At 44.0% G+C, this 11,275-nt stretch overlaps 1 long non-coding RNA gene and 1 other non-coding gene across 4 annotated transcripts; both read left to right on the top strand.

Moving 5' to 3' along the window:
• The first annotated feature begins 1,653 nt into the window (after window positions 1–1,653).
• Window positions 1,654–1,735, top strand: trnas-aga (transfer RNA serine (anticodon AGA)). The gene has a single exon. It is a non-coding gene; the product is annotated as a tRNA-Ser (tRNA).
• A 2,559-nt stretch (window positions 1,736–4,294) lies between these two features.
• Window positions 4,295–6,493, top strand: LOC133497226 (uncharacterized). Of its 3 annotated transcripts, none has more exons than XR_009793986.1 (3): window positions 4,295–4,362; window positions 4,989–5,092; window positions 5,742–6,493. It is a non-coding gene; the product is annotated as an uncharacterized LOC133497226 (long non-coding RNA). The 3 variants fall into 3 exon arrangements; XR_009793984.1 differs by lacking the exon at window positions 4,295–4,362 and adding an exon at window positions 4,752–4,882; XR_009793985.1 differs by lacking the exon at window positions 4,295–4,362 and having other exon boundaries at window positions 4,889–5,548.
• The last annotated feature ends 4,782 nt before the right edge of the window (window positions 6,494–11,275 follow it).

The raw sequence follows: 11,275 nt of genomic DNA, 5'->3' as shown, positions 1-11,275 counted from the left end.
ACACAAACAAACAACTGTTCAGCTAAGTCTTGTGTTGCATGGCACTGAAATGCTCCCATTATTGGAGGTCTGAAGTGGGATCTGTGCGTTCAGTAGCCATGCTAATCTCCGATATTCTCTCTTCAACAGTGTCACAGAACAGTTGAAGGGCTGAAAAGCATTTGTATAAGATTTTTGTTTTTCAGGACACAAGATTTCACAACATCCCCCACGGCATTGTTTTTAATCATAACCCTTAAATGTCTGGCTTTTTGGCCCTTGCAAATGTTCCAAGCCACTTGATATGATTCTGGGATTTTTAAACCGGCATCTGGCTTTTTGTCATGGTCCTGCCTTCCAGCCCTGGCTGGGCGTGTCGTCCCAGCACAAACCGGCGCCTCATCCTGGATGATTAAACCCCAGTATTTATCGGACCCAGTGGGCAACTACTGGAGTCTTCGCCAGATCGTTACCTGCGATGCCTCATGTCCTCGTACTTATTTACTCCTGACGCCCACCTCCCATGTCTCCCCGACTGACCCTGTAAAACCTGCCGTTACTGATCCCTGTTGCTTGTTTGGACTGACTTCCCCGGTTACTGACGCTGGAACTAATAAAGGCTCACTCCTCACCGCTTGCCTGTTCACCTGAGTCGTGCATTTTGGGTCCCCCCCTCTCGAGTCTCGTTCTTGACACTTTTCTGTCTTATTTATCAAACTGCACAGCTGAGCTGTGTGGCAGGAAAAAAATCCAGGCACTCCTTCCCCATCTCCTTTGTGCTTTTTTTTCCTTCTCTCCCTAACCGCTGCACAGGCTGGGCAGTCCCCTCTCACTGAGCCATCGACCCACATGTGCACACACACACTGATCTTGTTGGTTGAAACAAAAAACGTAATAAACTCAAGCAAACATGCAAATACTGGATTCAACGCAAGCAACAGGGACTGAAGTACTGACGCAGCACACCGTGGTGAACGCAACAAAGTGCGCGCATAAACAGAACTTGGATATGCTTCGTGCCTTCACGAGAGACGCACAAAAGAGCAGGCAAAGAAGCCAAATGCAACTCGAAATCCCGCGGATTGGCCACCCCTGTTTTTTACAGACCACTTTAGATTATACAAAGCCAGAACAAGGAAAGAAAAGCCCCCAAAGTTTTTTTTTTTTTAATGTACACATCAAGAATACAGTTTTATTTTATTCTTAAACAAGCAATGGATTGTGGGTTAATTCTTAAGACTGAGTCTGAATCGGTGATAAATCGTCATGGAGGGTGAGGACTGATTTCACTGAAGGATTTTAAAGACTTATCTGAAATCATAATTCCAATAAAAAGAGAGAACTTTCACCTATGTCACGAGTCCGGACAGTGGGCAGGTTGAAACCGCTGAACTGGTGACTTCGCGAAGAAAGTGCCCACCACCCCAAAATTAAGAAACCAACAGATTTGGGAGTAAATCAAAGCTGGTTAAAATTTCCATTGGGAGTGAAATATTTCTTCTCGCTCTTTGTATCAAAATTAGTGTTGTGTGCTGTGTGTGTTTTGTGCACCAGGTGAATCGTTCACATCATCATCACGTTTTTACCTCAAGGAAGAAGAACGCAAAGCAGGACCAATCACGGGAGACCACCATATTGTTAAAAAAATGTGCATACACAAAGTCTTGCAGGCAGGTTGTCGTGGCCGAGTGGTTAAGGCGATGGACTAGAAATCCATTGCGATCTCCCCGTGAAGGTTCAAATCCTGCCGACAACGAGCATGTAGTCTTTTGTAGCACTGCGGCAGAGCGTGGAGATGGAGGTTGGCAAGAGGTAAGAGTCAAATATACTTTGAGCAATTGGAAACCAGCACAACGGCACCGACGGAATCGCAGTATTCACCCACCAGAGCTCTGCCGATCAAATGTCTGTACATTTTATTATTCCATCGAAAATTGGATAAAAATTTATCTTCAATTTGTCAACAAAATGTGCATGTACATCGTAGGTATTATTACAATTAAACTCCACTTGGAGTTGCAATCCTCAACACGATAATATCAGTCATCCGTGACCAAGTGTGAAAGGTACTTCTACGACGTGCTCCACATTTGTCAGGACTTATTTCGTCATCTTTAATCAGACAAAATCCATCTTGACCACATGAGATGGAGCATACGGCGACTTCGAGTACCTTGGCCTGGCCGACCGCCTTGAAATCCGGGACCATGTCAACGAAAACCAAGCGGACCCTCTCCGAGGTGTCGTGGATGCTGTACTTGAACCTGGGCGCCAGCATCTCCAGCATGGGATGGCTTTGCACATTGACCATGGGCAGATATTGAGGAGAACAACACTGTCGTTAATACATGAAGGCTTGGGGAAGCCTTTAAAAATTCGAAAAAAAACTCCAATTCAAATAAACATACAGAGACATATAATTTTTTGAAGGGAAAAGGCTCTGTGGCGCAATTGGCAGCGCGTTGGGCTTCAAGATTATTGGTGTAGTATTTCAAAGGTTGTGGGTTTGAGTTCAACCAGAGCCGGTCTTTCAGTAGTGTGCTATGGTGGGGAAAATGATCAGTCCAAACTTTATGTGCATCTATCTTTAAGAAAAAAACAACTGATGGCCAAATCAGGCTTTGTGAAACAAGGAAGCTTTTCAGCCAATTGCTTGGAGCTTCAAGAAGCAATAAAGTGTTTCAGCCAATTTGATGAAACTTCATGAACAACTGAATTTCTCAAAAGTACGACCCCCACTAGCAGTGTCTTCTTTGGGACACGGATAAATTATCCCAAAAGTCAATGTAGTCAAGTTTCCATGGTGGAAACACACAATGATTGTCTAAGAATTCCTAGTTCCAATTCAAAGTTCCTGATAGGATACTAGTGGTCCAGGAGCATGCGAGAATTGGGAGTACATGCAGGATTGGGGAAATTTTGGGAACATGGAGTGTCAGCATTAACAAGACATCCGGACAGAAGCACGAGGCCTGCTACGAATTGCGCATTGAGTCTGCTTGGTCTGAAGTGCAAAGTGCAGGACTGCTCAAGTCTAAATTTGGTTGTGTAGTAATCATGTAAAAAAGAAGACTGCGGTAGTGGGGGTAATACTTTAAAGAGGCCCAGGAAACTTTGGGTTGGGGTTATCAGCTCATACTGCTTATGGGATTTGGAATCTTTAGTTTTCAAGACCAATGTCGATATTGCGATGATGATTGAATGATGAAGTGTTCATATTTTTCCTGCTTTAGTTTTTTTTTTTTTTTTATGGGGGGGGGGAGTTTCACAGTTGATCCCAGGTTGAAGAGTTCTCTGATGAATTCATCAGCTCCCACTCAGCTCGGTTGTCTTCCTGGCTGCACTCGGCACCAAATGTACTTGTATGTATCTCAAATGTATGTGCCCTGCGATTGACTGGCAACCAGTTCAGGATGTACCCTGTCTCCTGCCCGTAGACAGCTGGGATAGGCACTACTGGCGATCTTCGTGAGGATAAGCGGCAAAGATAATGAATGGATGAAAATTATGCTATGGCTTGCTCCACATAAACTCTATAGTATGTCCATGTAGAACCTCTTCAGACTTTCATATTGTACCACTAGAAAGATTTCACACCCCTTCACATTTTGCTCCGAGATTTCATCAAAATCTGTTTTGAAGTTTTTCTTAAAAAAAAATCTTCATAAAATATAAAGGCAGTCGTGTTTTCAGACATTTGTCTCAATTTATAAATCAGGTAAATATTCAAACATAATGCGCAAATCAATATTTCCACCGTTTGCAATGCCACTCAAACTTGAGCTCAGGTGCATCAGATTTCCACTGATGATCCTTGAGGTCCTTCTCCAACTTGAATGGAGGCCACCTGTGGTCACTTCACTTGACTGGACGTCGTTTGGAGTGGCACAAAGCTGTCGAGATAAGTTGCGGCTAAGGATAAGCGGCCCAGAAGACGGACGGATGGATGGATCTTCAGCATCTGGCTGCACTTTTCTGAGAAACCACCTGATGACCCTGTCGGGGAAACAAATTCATTTTTTTTCTTCAAGTGGTCGAGTGAATTCCTTCATTCACTCTTGGCATTATTTGCCTTTGGTGGACTGGTGTTTTTTTTAAAGTGTTCAGTGAGGAAGCAGAATAGAAACAGGACGACCAAAGTCAATTTAGTGTTTTGCCACACATCAAGGGAGAACGCCGGAACACACGAATCTGGAAATACTTCCAGTTTTTTTCAAAAGCGCTCATCCCAACAGACTGACAGCCACATCTCTTGGGACGTGTCAGGGGCGTGGCCAGGCCGCAGCTCCTCACCTGCGCCTCATTGTCGATAATAGATCCTTTTCACGTGATGTCATGTTTTGTTGACCACGCCCACTGGGCGGCAAAAGTACAATACAACTGGTGTGTTTTCGTGATCTTTTTGTGAATATTGGCTTGCTTATAAGCATCTTATGGCCTTTTCATCGTGGTTCTTTCATTGTGTGGCTTCTTGTTGCAAGAGCAGACAGAAAAAAGGTTCTGACACTCCAGGCGTTGTTTACCTTTTGCTGGGCATTCAGCTAATTTACTGGGGTATCCTCCACACTGGTTACATATCTCTATGGAGGTCTTTGGGCTGTCAATATGCCTACGAGCAGCCGCAGTGAACCTTTGCCTTCCAGGTTTGCGGTGGATAACGTGAACCTCGTGGCTGTCGCTAGCCATAGCCTTTCGTGGCACTTTTGCTAACTCTTGAGAGCGGGCTATGCCGATCGCTTTTTTCGAGCGAAAAGTATGCGGCCTCTGACCATCTCATCGCTGTTTGTGTCGTGACAGTCTTTAATCAGCAGCCTGAGTTCTGTCACAAAGTGCTCACGTGACTCACAGTTACCTTGCGTCTTCTCGTGAAACTTATATCTCGCAAATATAGGCTTTGCTTTCGGTAATCAGAGAAGTTTTTTTGGTCACAACTTTTTCGCAACTTATCTTCATCTCTGGTCAGTGTCCATGGAATTGCTGACATCCCGTCCTTTTTCGCCGATCCACAGCAGGAGGAAACTGCACTTTTCCTTTTCAGCTCTGTTTTTTAGCGGTCTCGTGAACAAGAGTTCGGCCTGTTGCTTGAATCTCTGCCACGCATCTGGTAAATTGGGTGAGTTGGAACACCGAACGCCTCCTCATCGTCTTCGTTTGTTTTTTTTCTTCCCTGTGAGTCCGTAGTTACGCTTCCGTCACTCTGACGCCATGTTATGATCTTGCTGTTGTGTTATTGAATAACGTAATAACATAGACCTGAGTCCAACTCTAATTGTTAACATGGTTGATATTTATGTCGCCCCCCCCTCCCCAACCTCTCCCACTGACATCGACACAATGCTCTCGAGTTTCATATGTGGCTTCTTTCTTTCTTTCTTTGTTCCTTTATTCCTTACACCAGCACAAGTGCCTCAATTACTTCTGGTTACAGTGATCAAACGCTAACCGTAGCCAAAACATTCCAGTATACATTTATCGCTTCCTAGCCATAATTTGTAGACATGATCTTGCCGTCCAAAACAAACAAACACGTGGTCAGCGTGACGTCAGTGAAAAGTATTCGGAACGACATGTAAGCCTTGTGGTTTGCCTTGTCAGTTGTGCTTGAGACTGTTTCTGAAGTAAAATTACAATGTTTGTTGTGTTCATTTTTTTTCTCTTCATCTTTTCTGTGAAGCTAAAGTATTGAAAAATTTCTTTTTGATGATCTTTATTATTTTGTGATGCCAGAGAAGTGGAAAAGAATATTATTTCTCTTTAATCAGCGGATCAGATGTCAACTGGTGTGACTGATGGCTTGATAATCGATTGGTGCTGTGTCGGTCCTTGACAGAACGTGCGCGGGTGTCCTCTTCTCAGCGCACTTTGTGTCCAAAAGAGAGAGACATCGCCAGTGAATTCAATTCTCATGACTTTGTTTCTTCTGCAGAGGAGCGCACACATCATTGTGTGTCATGATGCAAGCGTTTGGTTAGTGTATCTCCCTCGTTACAGTCTTCGTGTGCCACTTTAGTCATTTCTTGTTTTGTTCATGTTCCACATTTTGCCTCAGTTATCGGACCTCGTTTCCGGATTTTGGGACTTTGCCTTTTTGCCACGTGTTTTTTGAGCTTCTGCCTTTTTGGACTGCTTCCCTGTGTACGACCTCTGAAAGAATCAAACTACCCTCAAAAATCATGTCCCTGCGTTACCCCTTGCTGCATGCTCGTGACAGGAGGTTTCATTGTTTATGAGGATTAATTCAAGTTTTCAGTTTTTACATTGTCATTAGAAAGTTACTGTCCATGGTTTTATTTCTTATACATTCCAAATTCAGTTATTCAGGTAAAAAAAAAAAAAAAAAATCTGAACTAAAACGCTCAAATCTCATTCTGTTTTTATGTTTTATTCATTCAATTGTACTGTAAGTGTACATGCAGTAAAATGACAAACACAAATCCAGGCTGACATTTTGAGGCTCAGCTGTTGAAGGGTCAAATCAATACCAAAATACTCCTTAAATAAAACTACAAATGTACCAGTACTCCCTAATATTGCATTATTTCTGCTAAAGCTAATAATTTGGCTTAGAGGTACCTTTTTGTGGTGTGAAAGACCCTAAAATGTAGTGAAATGCTCCAATTTGTTCCCCTTGATTGGGAATTTCCAATCTCTATTTCCCTTGACATGTGTGGCTCTGTGCCGCAATGGACAGCGCGTTGGACTCCTAAGTTACTAAAGCAGTAATCAAAAGGTTGTGGGTTCAAGTCCCACCAGTCTCTCTTTCCCTGGCCAAATGAAGCACTGAAACTTTGTGTCCTTTTTCCGTCCATTTCTGGAATACTTGTGTCTGGAGTCTTTTAAATTCATAACAATAATAATCATGGATGTCAGAGTCATCACAAACCTCACAATGAATATATATGAAAAAAGGCTCGAGCAGGGGTGCTTAATCCGTCGATCGATGGGGAGGCATTTTTGGTCGATCGCAGGATGGCGTGCCAAAAAAAACAGCCAATGTTCTCCTTACATATTTACAAATGTTACAGTACTTACAGAGCCCATCAATGTGTTTTATAATGAGAGCATCCACCGCCGCTGCTTTAGTTAGCAACACAGTCTGGGCAACGTCGCGCAAAGACGAGCTAGACATGCTGCTTGTGTTTACTTTCAATATTAATGGAGAAACTTAAAAAAGAAAAAGTTATTTGAAGATGCAATGGCTGTCAGAGTATGTGAATAATCGAAGAAAAAGTGGTTAAACTGGACGAGATTTTCTCTTTTCGAGTGGGAAAGGTCTGGTCTGAAGCCAGCCAAAGTAGAAAGTGCAGGATGAGATGGTGTGTAATCAACCTGCCTGATCCAGGATGAAAGCAAAGATAATCCAGTGCACAAAAAGCAAATCCTGCATTTTAAATATAGGAGGCAACATAACATTAACCTTAAAACTGTTTGGGAGCATCATTCAGCTTTCAACATCTTCTTCTTTTCCTTTCGGCTTGTCCCGTTAGGGGTCGCCACAGCGTGTCATCTTTTGCCATCTTCGCCCATCTCCTGCATCTTCCTCTCGAACCCCAACTGCCCTCATGTCTTCCCTCACCACATCCATAAACCTTCTCTTTGGTCTTCCTCTCGCTCTTTTTCCTGGGAGCTCCATCCTCAGCACCCTTCTACCATAACTACTCTCACTCTCTCGCCTCTGAACATGTCCAAACCATCGAAGTCTGCTCTCTCGAATCTTGTCTCCAAAACATCCAGCTTTGGCTGTCCCTCTAATGAGCTCATTTCTAATCCTATCCAACCTGGTCACTCCGAGCGAGAACCTCAACATCTTCATTTCTGCCACCTCCAGTTCAGCTTCCTGTTGTTTCTTCAGTGCCACCGTCTCTAATCCGTACATCATGGCCGCCCTCACCACTGTTTTTGTAAACTTTGGCCCTTCATCCTAGCAGACACTCTTCTGTCACATAACACACCAGACACCTTTTGCCAGCTGTTTCAACCTGCTTGGACCCGTTTCTTCACTTCACTTCCTGACCACACTCTCCATTGTTCTGCATTGTTGACCCCAAATATTTGAAGTCGTCCACCCTCGCTATCTCTTCTCCCTGTAGCCTCACTCTTCCCCCTCCACTTTTCTCATCACGCACATATATTCTGTTTTACTTCGGCTAATCTTCATTCCTCTCCTTTCCAGTGCATGTCTCCATCTTCCAATTGTTCCTCTGCATGCTCCCTGCTTTCACTGCATATCACAATATCATCTGCGAACATCATGGTCCAAAGGGATTCCAGTCTAAACCTCATCTGTCAGCTTATCCATACCACTGCAATAGGAAGGGGCTCAGAGCTGATCCCATATGCAGTCCCACCTCCACCTTAAATTCCTCTGTCACACCTAAGCCACACCTCACCTCACCATTGTTCTGCTGCCATCATACATGTCCTGTACTATTTTAACATACTTCTCTGCCACACCAGACTTACGCATGCAGTACCACAGTTCCTCTCTTGGTACTCTCTGTCATAGGCTTTCTCTAGATCCACAAAGACACAATGTAGCTCCTTCTGACCTTCTCTGTACTTTTCCACGAGCATCCTCAAGGCAAATAATGCATCTGTGGTACTCTTTCTAGGCATGAAACCGTACTGTTGCTCGCAGATACTTACTTCTGTCCTGAGTCTAGCCTCCACTACTCTTTCCCATAACTTCATTGTGTGGCTCATCAACGTTATTCCTCTATAATTCCCACAGCTCTGAACATCCCCTTTGTTCTTAAAAATGGGAACTGGAACACTTTTCCTCCATTCTTCAGGCATCTTTTCGCCCGGTAGTATTGAATAAGTTGGTCAAAAACTCCACAGCCATCTCTCCAAATTACTTCCATACCTCTACCGGTATGTCATCAGGACCAACTGCCTTTCCATTTTTCATCCTTTGTAGTGCCTTTCTGACTTCCCCCTTAGTAATCATTTCCACTTCCTGGTCCTTCACTCTTGCCTCTTCAACTCTTCCTTCTCTCTCATTTTCTTCATTCATCAACTTCTCAAAGTATTCTTTCCATCTATTTAGCACACTACTGGCACCAGTCAACACATTTCCATCTCTAGCCTTAATCACCCTTACCTGCTGCACATCCTTCCCATCTCTATCCCTCTGTCTGGCCAACCTGTAGAGATGCTTTTCTCCTTCTTTCGTGTCCAACCTGGTGTACATGTCTTCATATGCCTCTTGTTTAGCCTTTGCCACCTCTACCTTTGCCCTACGTCGCATCTCGATGTACTCCTTTCGCCTCTCCTCAGTCCTCTCAGTATCCCACTTCTTCTTCGCTAATCTCTTCCTTGAATGGCTCCCTGTATTTTGGGGTTCCACCACCAAGTCTCCTTCTCCCCCTTCCTACCAGATGACACACCAAGTACTCTCCTGCCTGTCTCTCTGATCACCTTGGCTGTCGTCGTCCAGTCTTCCGGGAGCTTCGGTTGTCCATCGAGAGCCTGTCTCACCTCTTTCCGAAAGGCCGCACAACATTCTTCCTTTCTCAGCTTCCACCACATGGTTCTCTGCTCTACCTTTGTCTTCTTAATCTTCCTACCCACCACCAGAATCATCCTACACACTACCATCCTATGCTGTCGAGCTACACTCTCCCCAACCACTACTGTATAGTCAGTAACCTCCTTCAGATTACATCGTCTGCACAAAATATAATCTACCTGCGTGGTTCTACCGCCGCTCTTGTAGGTCACTATATGTTCCTCCCTCTTTTGGAAATAAGTGTTCACTACAGCCATCTCCATCCTTTTTGCAAAGTCCACCACCATCTGCCCTTCAAAGTTCCTTTCCTGGATGCCGTACTTACCCATCACTTCTTCATCGCCCCTGTTTCCTTTACCAATATGTCCATTACAATCTGCACCAATCACAACTCTCTCGCTGTCTGGGATGCTCAGAACTACTTCATCTAGTTCCTTCCAGAATTTCTCTTTCAACTCTAGGTCACATCCTACCTGTGATGCATAGCCGCTAACCACATTATACATAACACCCTCAATTTCAAATTTTAGTCTCATCACTCGATCTGATACTCTTTTCACCTCCAAGACATTCTTAGCCAGCTCTTCCTTTAAAATAACCCCTACTCCATTTCTCTTCCCATCTACTCCGTGGTAGAATAATTTAAACCCTGCTCCCAAACTTCTAGCCTTACTACCTTTCCACCTGCTCTCTTGGATGCACAGAATATCAACCTTTCTCCTAATCATCATGTCAACCAACTCCTGAGCTTTTCTGTCATAGTCCCAACATTCAAAGTCCCTACACTCAGTTGTAGGCTCTGTGCATTCCTTTTTTTCTTCTGACGCTGGATCCGGTTTCCTCCTCTTCTTGTCTTCGACCCACAGTAGCTGAATTTCCACCGACGCCCTGCAGGTTAGCAGTGCCGGGGGTGGGCGTTGTTAACCCGGGCCACGACCGATCCGGTATGGGATTCTTTAGATGAACGCTCATATTTGTTTGGCACAGTTTTTACGCCGGATGCCCTTCCTGACGCAACCCTCTGCATTTATCCGGGCTTGGGACCGGCCTACAGATTGCACTGGTTTGTGCCCCCATAGGGCTGCATTCATTCAGCTTTCAACATGTCTCATCAAAAGATATTCTGAAATCAATAATAATTCAGTTTTATGTATTTTATATATTTATTTAGAAAAACAGACAGGGATATCATTGTGGGTCTAAAAAAAATGAAAAAAATGGAAGCAACCTTTCAAATTTGTAGTTCATAGTTTGCTTGGGTGCCCTGCGATTAGCTGGAAATCAGTTCAGGGCGTAAACTGCCTACTGCCCGTTGACAGCTTGGATAGGCTCCAGCACTCCCCGCGACCCTTGTGAGGAAAAGCGGCTAAGAAGATGGATGGATGAATGGATAGTTGGCTTGGTTTGGTTCGCAATGCATTTTTTGTTTGGCTTCACTGTGACGACAGTGGGACACGAGGAGAGAAAAAAAATGTTGGCAACGGACAGCATGAAGCCAACTAAATTCATGCGCAATTCAAAGAGGTTCCACCCCAGTCATGCTGATAAAACGATGGATTATTTTCAGCGAAACGTCTCGAATATTGCTCACAATCATCCCGCCTTGTGAAAGCTACATCAGTAAACGAGCGAGGACTGTTAGCATCATACAAGGTAGCGTACCAAATTGCTCAGTGCAAAAAAACTCCACATCAGAGCAGATATATTATTGTTTGAAAGTGTTTTATATTTTGTGCTCCTGAGTTAATGTTGCTGAACAGAATTTGAAGTTATTATTTATTGATT

The sequence above is a fragment of the Syngnathoides biaculeatus genome, unplaced genomic scaffold (assembly GCF_019802595.1).
Source record: "Syngnathoides biaculeatus isolate LvHL_M unplaced genomic scaffold, ASM1980259v1 ctg222_pilon_pilon, whole genome shotgun sequence".
NCBI lineage: Eukaryota > Metazoa > Chordata > Actinopteri > Syngnathiformes > Syngnathidae > Syngnathoides > Syngnathoides biaculeatus.
The sequence above is the reverse complement of the archived record's forward strand: the minus strand, read 5'-3'. Positions and strand labels throughout refer to the sequence as shown.